Raw genomic sequence first — 16,705 nt, 5'->3', positions numbered from 1 at the left:
GCAAGCCAGTGCCTCCATTAGAATGGGAACTTAGAGCGGGAACATGGAGGCGGCCAGGGAGATAGCTGGAGCTGAACCGTGAGCCCATTTTTTTTCCAATAAATCTCGCTACAGTAAAACTTATCAAAGTTAAATCAAGGTCAGGTAAACTATTTAAACAGTCCCATGCCTCCTAAGGAAATTGAAGCAGTCATTAAAAACTTTTCCAACCAAAAATAAAATCCCAGGGCCATGAATTGGCAAGATTAACATAGTAAAAATGGCAGTCTTATGAAAAGCAATCTACAGATTCAATGCAATCACCATCAAAATTCCAATACAGTTCTTCACAGATATGGAAAGAGCAATTCTCAACTTCATATGGAAAAACAATAAACCCAGGATAGCAAAAACAATTCTCAATAATAAAAGAATTTCTGGGGAATCACCATCCCTGGCCTCAAGCTGTACTACAGAACAATAGTGATTTAAAAAAAAAATGGCATTGATACAGAGAAAGACAGGGAGATCAATGGAATAAAATTTAAAAATTTAAGACCCAGAAATAAACCCACATACCTATGGACACTTGATCTTTGACAAAGAAGCCAAAACCATACATTGGAAAAAAGACAGCATTTTCAACAAATGGTGTTGGTCTAACTGGTGGTCTGCCTATAGAAGAATGCAAAATGATCCATTTTTATATCCTTGTACAAAGCTCAAGTCCAAGTTGATCAAGAACCTCCACATAATACCAGATACACTGAATCTAATAGAATAGTCAGTGGGAAATAGCCTCAAACACATTGGGACAGGGAAATTTACTGAACAGAGCATCAGTGGCTCAGACTCTGAGATCAAATGAGACTTCATGAAACTGCAAAGCTTCTGTATGGCAAAGGACACTGTCAACAGGACACAACAGCAACCTACCAATTGGGAAAAGATCTTCACTAACCCTACATCCAATAGAGGGCTAATATCCAATATATATAAAGAACTCAAGAAGCTAGACTCCTAAAAGACCAAATAACCCAACTTAAAAATGGGGTATGTAGCTAAACAGAGAATTCTCAGCAGAGGGATCTTAATGGCCAAGAAACCATGTTCTTGGTTTCTTGAAATGTTCAACATTGTAGTGGCTGATTTTGTGTGTCAACTTGATTCAAGCCGGAGTTATCACAGAAAAAGGAGTCTCCCTTGAGGAAATACCTCCATGAGATTCAGCTGTAAGGCATTTTCTCAATTAATGATCAGGGAAGGAGGGCCCATTGTTGGTGGTGCCATCCCTGGGCTGGTAGTCTTGGGTTCTATAAGAAAGGAAGCTGAGCAAGCCAGTAAGTAACATCCCTCCATGGCCTCTGCACCAGCTCCTGCTTCCTGATCTGCTTGGGTTCCAGTCCTGACTTCCTTTGGTGATGAACAGCAATGTGGAAGTGTAAGCTGAATAAACCCTTTCCTCCCCAACTTGCTTCTTGGTTATGATGTTTTGTGCAGGAATATAAGCCCTGACTAAAACAAAATCCTTAGTCATCAGAGAAATGATAATCAAAACTACCCTGAGATTCCACCTTAAACCAATCAGAATGGCTAAGATCAAAAACTCAAGTGACAGCACATGCTGGCAAGGATGTGAAGAGAGAGGAACAGTCCTCCATTGCTGGTGGGACTGCAAACAGGTACAACCACTCTGGAAATCAGTCTGGTGGTTGCTCAGAAAATTGGAAGTAGCTCTACCTAAAGACCCAGCTTTACCATTTCTGGGCATATACCTAAAATATGTTCCACTATACCACAAAGACATTTACTCTACTGTGTTCATAGCAGCCTTATTTATAATAGCTAAGCTGGAAACAACCCATATGTCCCTTGTGATGGTTTGTATATTCTTGGCCCAGAGAGTAGCAGTATTAGGAGGTACAGCCTTGTTGGTGTGAGAGAAGTTGGTACCAGGAGTGGGGTATGGTTGTGATAGGCCTGACCATGCTTTTGTTTGGAAGAATGTGGATTTGGAAAACAGTGGAATGCTTTAAGTGGGGCTTAATGGGCCACCCTAGTAGGAATAGGGAAGACTTTGTTGCTGAGGGTGATTTAAACTGCAGAAGCCTAGCTCTAGAGGTTTCAGAGGAGAAGAATTTTAATATGTGGCCAAGAGACTGTCTTTGTAATATTTTGGTGAACAATGCGGATGCTTTTTGTTCTTGTCTGAAGAGTCTACCTGTGTCTAAGGTAAAGCAATTTATATTAATTACATTGACAAAGGAAATCTCCAAAAAGCCCAACAAAGACTCTGTTCTCTAGTTAAGTCTCATAAAGAATTTTTTGAGCAAGCTTAGAAAGAAAAAATATATGTATGGTTCAAGTAATAAAGGAACACCAGGAAATAAAATGGAGCTGAATCCTGTATTCAAAGAGATAGAGATTAAGGTAGTGGTGATCTCTGCAAGATCCTACCCAGCTAAGCTTACTGTTTGTGTTTTCAGTTAAACAAGAAATAGCTTGGACTTTTCATCTGAAATGTACTACAATCCAGAAATGGAGGGCACACTTGAAGCTAGAAGACACAGACTTTTGATCTGAATCTTGAGGAACAATGGCCATGAAAATTGTAGGCCCAGGCATGGTGATACACAGTTTTAATACCTTGAGACAAAGCCAAGCAGATCTCTGAGTTCAAGGCCAGACTGTAACAGAGCAAGGTCTAGGTAAAGAAAAGCTTAAATCCAGGTATGGTGGTACACACCTTTAATCCCAGGATACAAAGCCATGCAGAGTTCAAGGTCAATTTACAGAGCCACTTCCAGGACAGCCAAGATTAGACAGTGAGGGAGTTAGAAAACAGAAAGCTAGTAATAGAATAAAGGAGGCTAAGTTCCAGCCTCAGCAAGCAGCAGAACTAGGCAGCTTCGGCATGTAGCTCTAGCTTTAATGTCAAGAATAGAAAGGACTACTGAGACAATTGATGCTGGTTAGCTGGAGCTAAGAAATCGGCAGTGATTAAAAAGAGACTAGCATCACTGGGGTGAAATCTTCTGAGAAGTGTTTTCTGAGAGCACAAAGAAGCTGTGTTCCAGAAATAGCCAAGGTTGTACCTTATACTGCAGGACTTGGTAATGTGTAAGAATCAACCCAAGTGGTACTAGTTTTAAGGGCATCATGAAGAGTAGCTGACGGTTGGCACTGTAAGATGTCAGAGAAGGACATTGGTGAAGATTCAGCCTTAGTTGCAGTTGAAGGCCCAGGAAGTAAGGGGTCATGCAAAGAAACTGAAGTTTGGCACTGTGAAAAGAGCCTATGAGAGGTTATTGGTGAAGCCAAGTTGCAGCAGAAGGCCTCAGCACATTGGAGATGCCAGTACCAGGGGATGGCCACCAAGAACAGCAGCATAAGTGTAGTGGAATGCTACAAAGGGCAAAGCTGGAGAAATGACCCAAGCCCTTTGAAGGAGCCCAGAAGATCATGTGTGGATCTCAGACATTGGAACAAGAAGGTATGAAGCTGAAGTTGACTTAGAGACCCCAAGATGTTAAATATGCCAGAGCCACGGTATAACAGTGAATTAGTTAATCCACTTTGGCTCCTGGTGGGCTGGGCATGTGCTGCACCTGCCAAGAGCTCTGGATTCATGAATGAAACACACACACACACACACACAGAGAGAGAGAGAGAGAGAGAGAGAGAGAGAGAGAGAGAGAGAGAGAAAGAGAGAGAGCGCTAATTTTGATAAGCCTTGACTAGTTCAATGGCTGGGCACTTCTAAACCTCCCTGTGGCTAGCAAACACACCCATCTAGTATTTCTGAGTTAACATCTTTTAAAATATATATTTCATTTTTGCTACCCCAGACCCAATCGAGGAAGTAGCCCCTGGGGCCACTTTCCCGGATTCTTATATGCTGAGGAGGGCCTTTAAGTTCCATCTTTCTGCTTCATCATCATGGGGATTTTTCTCTCTCTCCTTCTTCTTCTTTCCCTTGGTCATTTGCCCATGCAATCTAAAAGTCCCGCCACTGTCTCCCTGCCCAGCCATTGGCTGTATGTAAATTATTTATTATCAGTTGAAGCCAGCTGGGAGCAAGTCTGGAAGTACAGCTTTGGGAGTCAAAAAGACAAAACATTAGAACCAATTCCCAACATCTCACCCTTTCTGTCCAATTTTTTTTAAAGGCTCTTGTCTCAGACATAAATGGAGCATAAATGGTTATATAAATTATAATTATGTAAATTACAAAGTATGATATATGATTAACATCCAGTCCACCATATTTGCCAATTAAATAAAGTACTCTACTGTTTATCTTGACTTAAAGAGTTTACATAATACATAATATAGCTTCTATACTTGAATTATGCTCTAACTTTAACTTGTATTACCATCTGAAAAACATCCTTTCTGTATCATCTTCCTCAATGTTAAACAATGTGAGTTTGATTATGAGACTATAATTAGCCTTCAACCCTTTCAGAAATCCAAGAATGAATTATTATCTGAGTATGTAGGAAGCATAAAAACATGGCTTCCAAAACTTAAACAAATTGTAGGGACAGCTGGCTACTTGGACAGCCCCTATTATTCAAAACGTTGGAGTATCAGTCTTTAGCCTTCTGGCCCAGAACCAGCTGACAGACCTTGACATGAAACAGGAACTACGAAGAACTTGTTTACTCTGTCTTGGCAGAGCTAAACTGTTGACTATCCTACACTGTATGTCCTTTCTTGGACAGTATTTTTTGTCTGTAGATTTAGGGCATTTCTTGTCCAGTAGCTATATTGCCATAACTGGAGCAACTCCATATAGAGGTTTTGATGCTCAATTCCTTCTTTGTATCACGAAGGGGGTACTATCAGGAGCAGACATGTCTCTAGTCAAATGATCTTTAATAGTGAATTAATATTAAATGCCATATTCTGTGGATTTCTGTTGTTTTTGAAGAGTATATAAAATATATCTGAATTGTTAAATGTTGACTACTCTTACCTATTTCTATTTGAATATTGTAGAAAACACCTTAATATAATTAGATCAGAATCTAATATAACTATGAGTTTATTACCTGTCCCTTAATTTGCATTACTTAATCATCCTAAACAGTTTGTAATAGTAGTTATTAGAAGGACTGGATCAAAGCTTTGTATTCTTAAATGAGTTGCATAGGCACAATGCCTATCTAAGAGTAGTAATATTAATTTTAAGTTTTATATAAATATAAGAAATTTATACCAATGAAAATTTTAAATCTGTATCAATCTATAAATTCTATACCAATGTATAACTTCCATTGGGTCAATTATAAAGATTTCTATCAATGTAAGATTGTGGCTATATAATGCTTTGCTTAAGAATAAATTTAGTAATCCATCCCATCTATTTCCTTCCTGTTCAAAATTATGATCATTTCCAAATTATCTCTTAAAATGACAACCTATCTGGGATGTGAAAGGCTCCCAGGACTCAATGGGGTAGCTGAAATGCCCAAGAGTGGGGAGACTGAACCTGAAGAGACCACTTCCAGAAGATAGACATGGCCCTCAGTGGAGGGATGGGGCCACTCACTTAACTTCAAAAATTTTGACCCAAAATTGTTTCTGTCTAAAAGAACTGCAGGATCAAAAATGGAGCAGAGACTAAAGGAAAAGCCATCCAGTGACTGGCCCAACTTGAGATCCATTCCATGGGCAGGCATCCAGTTCTGACACTATTACTGATGCCATATTATGCTTGTAGACAGGAGCCTAGCATGGCTGTCCTTTGAGAGACTCTACCAGCAGCTAACTGAGACACATGCAGATACTTACAGTCAACCATTGGTCTGAGGTCTGGGACCCCTATGGAAGAGTTGGGGGAAGGATGGAAGGAGCTGAAGGGGATTGCAACCCCATGGGAAGAACAACAGTATCAACTAACCCAGACCCCTCAGAACTCCCAGAGACTAAACTACCAACCAAAGAGCATACAAGGGCTGTCCCATGGCCCCTGGCATTTATGTAGCAGAGGACTGCCTTGTCTGCCTTCAGTGGGAAAGGACGCTAATTCTGTAGAGACTTGATACCCTAGGGAAGGGAGATGCTGGGGGGTGTGAAGTGGGGTGGGTGGGGGAGCACCCTCTCAGAGCCAAAGGGGAAAGAGGATGGAGTGAAGAACTCTGGGAGGGAAGACCTGGAAAGGAGGCAGTATTTAAAATGTAAATAAATAAAAATAATTTAATAAATAAACAGGAAAAATGTTCAGTTTGGGGGGAATCATTAAATTTCAGGCAAAGGATTTATAATTGTTCAAGAGATTGTGGGTAGAGATGTCTCAGAGGTTTAGAGCACTTACTGCACTTTCTGCTGACCTGAGTTCAGTTCCCAGAACCCACATCAGGAAGCTCACAACCACCTCCAATTCCATTTCCAGAGCATCTGATGCCCCCTTCTGACTTGCCATGGCTCCTGCATGTACATGGTATGCATAGATTCATACAAGCAAACACATGAAATAAATAATCTTTAAAAGAAGACAAACTTGCTCCTAGAACAGGAGGATCTGTACCTTGAGGATATTTTAGGGATTGATGACATCTCACACGTCAGAGGGACTAGGGTGGAAAACTGCAAATACAGTTGGAGCGAGAGGGAGGAATGGAGGAAGAGAGAGGGGAGACACACACACACACACACACACAGAGAGAGAGAGAGAGAGAGAGAGAGAGAGAGAGAGAGAGAGAGAGAGAGAGAACCCCTAGAGTGTTACACTCACATATATGTCCAACAGAGGTGCCTGCAACTGTTGTCCAGGGGTCACAGTATTGCTCAAGCCAGTGGCAAAGCTTGGCATCATCTACAGTGGTGGCTTTATTATTATGCAGAATCCAGTAATACAGGTTTATGAAAGCATCTACGAAGAATTGTGAGAAAAGATTGTGAGAACAGGCAATATACAGCAGAGTCATGTTTCCTGAAAGAAGTCTAGAGAAAGCTATGCACAAAGCTATGTGGCTGAAATCTAAGTTGGAATAGAGACTCCAGGATGCTAGAGATGCCAAGAATGTGGGGCATCTACTGAAGAAAAAACAGGCAACAATTGGATCCAGAAGAGACAGAATATATGTGCACTAAATGCCAAGGCCATAGAGATGACACTGTCCAAGCCTTCTGGGGCCTGCATCACAACACCATGTCCTCCAGGTACTGAACATGCACTATAGGATTTAACCTTTGCCCTGCTAAAATTCAGTCTTGCTTCAGTCCAGTCTGCCATGCTATCCTTTTGTTTCTCCCCTTTGGAATGGGAATGTCTACTTTGCTCCATTGTATATTGTACAATGGACTTGTAGCTTTTTTTATTTTATAGGGGCTTATGGATAAAGCTTATGGATTACCTTGATTCTGAGTAGATACCTTGGACTTTTAAATAACATTGGAATTTTTAAGTCTATGGGAACTCTATATAAAGTTTGACTAAATTCATTTTGCAATAAATTTTCCCTCAAGACTTTGGAGACAAAGAATGCAATGTTATGACTTGATTCTGAAATGTGGCTTTATTTTGAAAAGTCATGGAACCATTAGGAGGTAAAGCTTAGCTGGAAGAGGTGGGTCACTGGATGTGGTTATAGCCTGTCCCAGGCAAAATCTCCACTTCTTGGTCTCTGCCACATTCTCCAGCTGCCATGGCTGAGACATGTGCCACACCATGGTAGACAGCCCTATGAAAATGTAAGCTAATAGTTTCTGTCAGGCATTGTGATTACAGAAATTTGAAAGAAGATAAAACAGTGCATTCTGTTTTAAGTTCTTTGGAAGACTTCTGAACAGGTTCTTACAGTTTCTGGATTATAAGTTTCACAGTAACTAAAGTTACTGTGTATAAGGTTCCTTTCTCCCACTTCTCTCCCAATATTTGCTGTTTATTTCCTTGATTGACCACTTTGACTTTAAAATGAAACCTCAGTGCGGTCTTGATCTGTGTTTCCCTGGTGACTAAAGTTGCTGTGTAAGTTTTCGCGTATTTATTGGTCACTTGTACTTCATTTGAAAAGTATCAGTTAAGTCATTTGCCCATTTTTGTTCAAACTATCAAGTCTTCTAATGTTTAACTTTTGGAGCTCCTCACATCAACCCCTTCTCAGCTAAAAGATTTTCTCCCGTTTTGTATGCCATCTTTTTATTTTGCTGATTGTTTTGTTGTGCAGAAGCCTTTCTATTTGGTGTGATTACATTTATTAATTCTTGTGATTACTAACTGGGCTATTAGAGACTTGATCAGAAAGTGACTGCCAATGCACAGACACCGAAGTGTTTCTCCCATGTTTTCTTCTAGTAGTTTCAAAGTTTCAGATCTTACATTTAGGTCTTTGACTTGTTTTGAGAGGCTTCTGGGTTTGGTTTTTTTTTGTTGTTTTTGTTTTTTTTTGTTTTTGTTTTTTTTTTTTTTTTTGCATATGTGTATGGTACTCCTGTTTGCATATGTCAGGGCACACATTTGGGCAGATACACATGCATGTGTGTGGAAGCATAGAGTTAATGTCTGCTTGGGGCAGGGCCTCTCATTAATATTAAAAAGAATAAGCCATGAAGAAAAAAGAAAAATATGAAAAGTGGTTTGATAAGAGACAAGCCTTAGAGGAAAATTAGAAAGACTTATAAATAAAAGTGAGAAAGATACTCAAACAAATACCAGAGCCTACTGCACCACCATATAATAAAACTGAAGTTCAGCCAAAAGTCATTAGAAAACCAACCCTAGCTTATCCATTTACTATACAACAAATACCAGTAGACAGTAGACAACCCTAAGGTTACAAAGAATTTGTATGGCATCTCTTAGAAATGCTATACTTAAAAAATTAAATAGGCTGCTCTTTCATATGGTATGCATTCACCATACAGAAAAAAATATAAAATTCTTGGGTGGTTCAAAATGGGTAATCTCCAAGACCGGATAGATAATGACAAAAGCAATATTAGAAGCTGGTCCTCCCTCCGTATAAAACCGGACACACTGAAACTAATAGAAGAGAAAGTTGGGAAAAGCCTTGGACACATGGGCACAGGGGGAAAGTTCCTGAACAGGACACCAATGGCTTATGCTCTAAGAGCAAGAATTGAGAAATGGGACTTCATAAAATTACAAAGTTTCTGTAAGGCAAGGGACATTGCCAATAGGACAAAATGACAACCAACAGATTGGGAAAAAATCTTTAGTCATCAGGGAAATGCAAATCAAAACAACCCTGAGATTCCACCTCACAACAGTCAGAATGGCTAAGATCAAAAACTCAGGTGACAGCAGATGCTGTCGAGGATGTGGAGAAAGAGGAACACTCCTCCATTGTTGGTGGGATTGTAAGCTGGTACAACCACTCTGGAAATCAGGCTGGTGGTTCCTCAGAAAATTGGACATAGTATTACTTATGGATCTAGCAATACCACTCCTGGGCATATACCCAAAAGTTGCTCCAACATCTAACAAGGACACATGCTCCACTATGTTCATAGCAGCCTTATTTATAATAGCCAGAAGCTGGAAAGAACCCAGATGTCCTTCAACAGAAGAATGGATACAGAAAATGTGGTACATTTACACAATGGAGTACTACTCAGCTATTAAAAATAATGAATTCATAAAATTCTTGAGCAATTGGATGGAACTAAAAAATATCATCCTGAGTGAGGTAACTGAATCACAAAAGAACACACATGGTATGCATTCATTGATAAGTGGATATTAGCCCAAAATCTCACAATACCCAAAACAGGATCTAAACAGCTAGCCTGGGAACACACATGGAGGGACCCATGTCTCCAGCTGTATATGTCAGACATCAGTGGGAGAGGAGGGCCTTGGTCCATTGAAGGCTGGATGCCCCAGAGAGGGGAAATTTGAGGTTGGGAAGATGGGAGTGGTTGGATAGGTGGGGGCACGTCCTCATAGAAATAGGAGGAGGAGGATGGGTTATGGGGTTTCTGGGGGGATGGGGAAAAGGGGATAACATCTGGAATGTAGATAAATAAAGTATCCAATAATAACTTTAAAAAGAAAACAAACAGAAAAACAGATAATGGGAATGGCTATTGCAGTCCAACATTTGAGACTTTATAGTAGCAATTTAACATTACCCATATTACTGGGATTCCTTATAATTGTCAAGGACAAGAGACTGTGGAACGGGCCCATGAAACTTTAAAACAATATCTTCAAAAAATAAAAAAGGGGGAGATATATCCCTGTACACCACAAATTTATTTAATCATGTTCTTTTTAATTTTTATTTTAAATGTTTTTTTTTTTTAAATTGGATGTCAGGGATCTTTCTACTGAGTGTCTATGGCGCTCTACAACTAGGCATACTTATGCATAGGTGAAAGGGAAGGATCCACTTACTGGCATAAGGCATGATCCTGATCAGGTACTAAATATGGAAGAGGGTATGTTTGTGTTTTTTCTACAGGATGCTGAAGGAGCATGGTGGCCGCCAGAGTGACGGGTGAGACATGCTGATGGCAGGACAAAGAATGATGCTGATCTATGAACTTGATGAGTGCCTTGACAGTGGTGACTGGGAAGCTATATTGACATATGTTGCCAACCCACCATTGCTTATCTATACCCCTGATGGGACAAGCTGCCTTGCCTCAAGTTTTTAGACATTGTGGAACAGAGAGTCAAAAAGAGAAGGTATAATGACTCTTGTATTGTTTTTAAATGTGACCAGTTATACAGAGTCAGTCATGGACTGGTCTAGAAATCAATCCAATATTGGAAATAACAGTCTTCATTTGGAGGTCTGTTTCTGGACATTTTCAGAAACATATATGGAAGTTAGCTGCAGTTCTCTATGATGTTATGTTAGCAAGAAATAAAGGTTGGGGCAGGATCTGGATTTCAAATAGGTGTTAGCATATGCATTAAGGCTCTTTTAATTGTCAAGTTAAAATACTTTTGTTTCTTCTACAGTATTTAATGTAAGTTGCATTAATTGTACACCTTCTAATTGTGTTTATATTTTGAAGTCTGGGATGTCAGTTACAGAAGTCTATCAACCAGCTTTTGTTTTAGTGCCCTGAGTATCACAGAACCTTGGTATTTTAAAAATAGTTCACAAGTACTGGAAGAAATGAGTCAGGCTTTAAGCAGAAGCAAGAGGGCAATGGGCTTGAATATTGCTGGTATAACAGCTTTAATTACATTAATTGCTAGCACCACTGCTTCTGTTAATTGCTGTAACACAAGAAATTAAGACAGCTACTTTTGTTAATCATTTATCAAAAAAATTGTTACTAATGTGTTGAATATACAAGAGGATTTAGATAGGCATTTGGAAGAATGGATTGATGTTCTTTATCCTATTCAAATTATTGGAAAGAGATTCAGAATTTAAGGGTAAGGGCCATCTCAAGTATCATGCCAAATACCATTGGATTCATGTTATTTCTAAAATTTACAGTGGTAGTCATTACAATTAGTAAAAAGTTTAAAGACACTTTCAGTGTATTTGACATAATTCTAACACCTCTCTGGATTTTTTTAATGTTACATAATGAGCTTATGAATTTCAAGAATCCTGCTCTGCTAGTGTTGATGCAGTAAATACTGCTAATAAAATTATCCATGTCCTGAGGTCAGAATTTCTATTTTGGTCAAGCTTCAAGAATGGCATATATAGCTTGATCATGATAGCCTTCTTTGTCCTAGGAATACTTTTATTCCTGCCCATAATGATAAAGCTTGTCTTTAACAACATCAACATGTTGGCAGCCAAGGTACATGGCTTGAACCTGAAAATGGACCCTCAGACTGAGTTATTAAATTAACAGGCTGGCAAGCCAAGAACAGGTAAGATTTTGCACAGAGCCTTACCAACCTAAGACATAAGTGCATTGCTTTGGATAATGCATATTCCATGATGGGTAAGGAAGCCTCAGACAGGCTCAGTCTTGTTAATGAAATAAAAAAGGGAGAGAGGTAGAAAGTCTTTGGGGCTGCTTAGCAAGAATCTGACATGGGCCAAGGACAAGGAAATGGGTTGCTTGGCAGGAATATGATGTTGGCCATGGATGAGGAAATAGGCTTCAGGCAGTAATATGACATTAGGCTAGAACAAAGAAGTAATTTCAGGTGAGAATCTAAATCTTAGGCTAGACCAAAGAAGTAATTTCATGCAGGAATTTAAATACTAGGCTAGAACAAAGAAGTAATTTCAGACAGGAATCTAAATTTTAGGCTAGAGCAAGGAAGTAGGCTTCAGAAATGAAAATGACTTTGAGCTAGGACAGGGAAGTTGGCTTAGATATTTTGGTCATCCTGATAAGCCCTTAGAAACAGTGATCACAGGAGTGTTCACAGAATTGTGTTTAATACCTCGCTTGTTCTTAGACTATTAGTGTTTATTGTCTTGCTTGTTCCTTGACTGTTTGCATCTATTGTCTTGCTAGACCCTCAACCTAGAACTGACCTTAATACATGCATGCAATTAAAATGGCATAAAAGCAAAAAGGAGAAGGGGGATGGGATAGGGGTTCTAGGGAGAGAAATGGGGAAAGGGGATGACATCTGAAATGTAAATAAATAAAATATCCAATAAAAAAAAAAAAAGAAGCTGGTCCTCAGTCACAGTAGTGACCATGATAGAAAGAATACTCTAAGGAGATGGAACAGAGAAATAGAGCTAGGTGTATGAATGTTACCCAAGATCAGTTGTTAAATGAAAGTCCATATGCTGAGGAATGAATGCAGACTGAATATGATCATGCCACCTTGGTGCTGTGTCATACAACAGCTTTAAGTACTTGGAACAAGGTTGAAGAAACAGCAAGGTCTAAACTGTTTACTAAAATTAATTATACAAGCTCCAAAAGGGTGTGTGTGTGTGTGTGTGTGTGTATTTGCTTGTTCAAAGCAAGTATATAAATTATTGATATAGATAGATAGATAGATAGATAGATAGATAGATAGATAGATAGATCAATAATTTTTTCAAAAATTAACTTCAGATGTAAATAGAAAAGTATCAAATTCAGAAGCTAGGCAAGCAGTAATTGTGAGGAGCACATCTGGAGTTAACTTTGGCTGACTTCTTTCTTCTGATTAGTCATGAATGAGTCTGCCAACATCTGTCTTTGTTTTTTGTCATATCCTGCCAAGCTCCTCCACTCACACATATGTCCTTTAGAGACTGTCCAAGCCTGAAGGAAAGAGCCTTGGTCAAACTTAGACACTGTGAACTATGAACTTGCAACATTAGCATCTGTGATCATTGTTTTACTTCCTAGAATTGGTCATGCTTCCTGTTGCTTACCTTTAAAAGACACTGAGAAAATACACTCATAGCTGGTATGGTATTGACCAGCAGCCCTCCCATCTCTGTCTCTTGCATCTTCTTCCTGCCTTCCTCACTCCCCAAGTCATGGTTTTTCCACTGGCTGACCAGCAGGCTCCAGTGAACACCGCAGAAAAAGTGAGCACTGGGAAAAACAAAAGGGAGCTCAGTGTGGTGAGTATTTCTCGGAAGTAAAAGATGTGGGAAACATAGATACCGAGCTCAGAAAAAGTAAAAGTCAAAAACAAGAAGAAAGAGAAAAAAGAAAAGAAAGAAAATGGAAAGTGGAAATGGCCAAATGTTTTTTGTGCAAATGTCTAATATGTCTCGCTAAAGCAGAGCAACAGAAATTACATAGTTTTTAGACTTTTAGACAAGGTTTGTCCTTAGTTTCCTGAGGAAGGTATGATAAATTTAGAAACCTGGAAGAAAGTTGGAGAAAGACTTCAAAATTATTATGATGTGCATGCACCAGGTAAAGTGTCTGCAGAAACTTTGTCTTTTAACACTGATTAGGGCTAGGAGAGAGAAGTGGGTTTCAAAGAGGCAGTCATGTACAGGGATGCTTTGGTGAGGAAGAGAGAAAGTGAAAGTTAGCAGTCCCAAAGTGGCAGCCAGAGTTCATTCCTGCCCCTCCCTTCTTGGGCAGCGACAGAGGCAGCACTGCTGTGCTCTGGCATAGGTGAGTTATGATCCAGCAGGTTAAGGTCTAAGAAAAAATGTTTATGGAAAATGCTTGAGATTGATAAAAGCAAGTGATGAAGGTCAGAGGTCATAAAAGAACTTTGATAATGATTTAGAAATAAAAAGTACTTCAGATGAAAGATGTTTCAAGTTGGTTAATGCAAGTACAGATGTTTAAAGTTGATAAATGCAAGTTATAAATGCTGTAGGATCTAAGAAGATATTTTAAAGTATATAAATGCAAGTTATAGAGATGTAAGAAATTATTCTTTAAATGGGAAAAGTTTTATATCCCCTCATAATCTATTGTTATTTCAAAGTTCAGAATTCTAACATTGATCAATGGAGTTCTGATAAACTAATGGAACATTGTCAGTTTACAATTCAGTCACAAACAGAGTCATAGACACTGTGAACTATGAACTTGCAACATTAGCATCTGTGGTCATTGTTTAACTTCCTAGAATTGGCCATGCTTTCTGTTGCTTACCTTTAAAAGAGGTTGGTTGTCTTCTGAATATAAACTTAAGGATGCTTCTCATCACGCTAAAAACATCTCTATTCAATCTGAATATCTATAGCTGTGAACCTATTAGGTCTCAAAGGCATGAATCTACTCCTGTTGTCTAACAGATATCTGTTGACTACTTTTTCTAAAATATGGATTTCAATGCAATGGTAAATACTAATGTACATCCTTTTGTAAACTAAAGTTCACATAAGTTTCAAGGAATTAAGAGTCCTAAGATTTAGACCTGCCTGTCACTGATCAAATGAACACCAGATAAGTACACTTGCCTGTTCTGATCCAATCCAGCAGGTGGCCCCAAAAATAAATTATATAAACTAACATATATCAAAACTAACATATATACAAATTAGAAATTATATACATTGAAACATGTATATAGTAGCTATATGCATATTCACACATTCATGTGTATATATAAATTACCCACATTAAATATAAATTATACAAGTGAAATATAAATCATGCATTGAATGATTTATATAGTCTAATATATAGTATAAATATAAATCATATGCATTAAGTATTAATTATATACTTTAAATGAAACTATATACATTAAATATTAATTATATATGTTAAATTATTAATTAAATATGAGTTAAATGTATAAAATATAAATTATAATCTATACAAAATACATAATTTTCTATATCTTAAAGGATAGGGAATTATGGAATGAGCCCATGGAGTTCTAAAAAAAAAAATCAGTTATAAAAAATCTAAAAAGAGGAGTTGTATTTTTTTTCACCACAAAATTTTATTTTGAATTTTTTTACCTTAGATGCCAAGGAACTCTCTGCTGCTATGTGTCTATGGCACCCTACAACTCAGCATTCTTATGCCCAGGTGAAGGATCCACTTACTGGCATATGGCATGGTCCTGAGCTGGTATTAATATGAAGAAGATGCCCAGGTGAAATGGAAGGATCTGCTTACTGGCATACAATATGGACCTGATCTGGTATTAATATGGGGAAGAGGGCATCTTTGTGTTTTTTCATGGGATACTGAAGGAGCATGGTGGCTGCCAGAGCAATTGGTGAGACATGCTGATGCTAGGACATAGAATGATGCTATCTGTGATCTTGCTGAGTCCCCTGACAGCTGTAATGGGGAAGCTGTACTGGGCATATGTTCCTGACCCACCTTTGCTACATCCTTCTGTATGGTCAAGGCCAGAAGTACTTGTGACCTCTAATAATACTCAGCTGTTAGGATTCCCTTAGTCTGAGAGTAAAGTGTTTCAAATTGGTGAATTACACTGCTGTGGGTCAGGGCCTACCTATTTGTTTTACTAGAAATAGTACCAATGCTGGGTGTGTTTCTGTGCACCCTCAGACCTGGAAGAACATCTTTAAGATTGTAGTGCAAAGTGTTAAGATGGTAATGCCTATATCTCAGACTGGACAAGCTACCTTAACTCAGTCTTTTAGACCTTGTGGGACCGAGAACACAGAGACTGTGGAACCTGTCTTTGAAAAATTAATCAAATGGAGAAGTTGTTATAATGATCCTTTTCTTTAATGTGACTGGTTATTCTGACTCAATCGTGGACTGCTCTGGAAACCAGTTTGATACTGGACAAAAGGAAATGACAGTGGGCATTTGGGGGGCTGGTTCTGGACATTTTTAGAGACATATTTGGAAATTGGCAGCAGACTTGTATGATGTTATGTTTGCTATGGATAAAAATGGAACAGGTTCTGGGATTAAAGTAAATGTAACATCTTGCATTACCCCCACTTAATCTTTTAATAGTTGAAAATGTTACCTGTGTTGTAGGTTCTGATAATGAGTTCAATGTTTCTTGTTTTAATTGTCTTTTGTCCAATTGTGTTTCTGTACTAGATGATGGTCTATCTGTAATGGTAGTACATCAACCAACTTTTATTATGATTCTTCTAAATTTATCTGAACCCTGGTGTTCTGGAAAAGGCTTACAAATATTGGAAGAATTAAATCACACTCTAGCAAAGGAGCAAATGTATAGTTGGGCTGATCATTGCCGCTGTTGTTGCTCTCATAACTCTTGTAGGTGGTGCTGCTACTTCTGCCTTAACTTTAGCACAAGAGGTACAAACAGCTACTTTTGTTAATCATCATGCTGAAAATGTATCCAATGCTGTGAGCATACAAGAGGATGTAGATAGCTAGCACAAAGAATTGACTCATTATATGATATAGCACAGATCATGGGAGATGAGGT

Source organism: Arvicanthis niloticus, chromosome 1, assembly GCF_011762505.2.
Source record: "Arvicanthis niloticus isolate mArvNil1 chromosome 1, mArvNil1.pat.X, whole genome shotgun sequence".
Lineage (NCBI taxonomy): Eukaryota > Metazoa > Chordata > Mammalia > Rodentia > Muridae > Arvicanthis > Arvicanthis niloticus.
Note: the sequence above shows the minus strand (reverse complement) of the source record.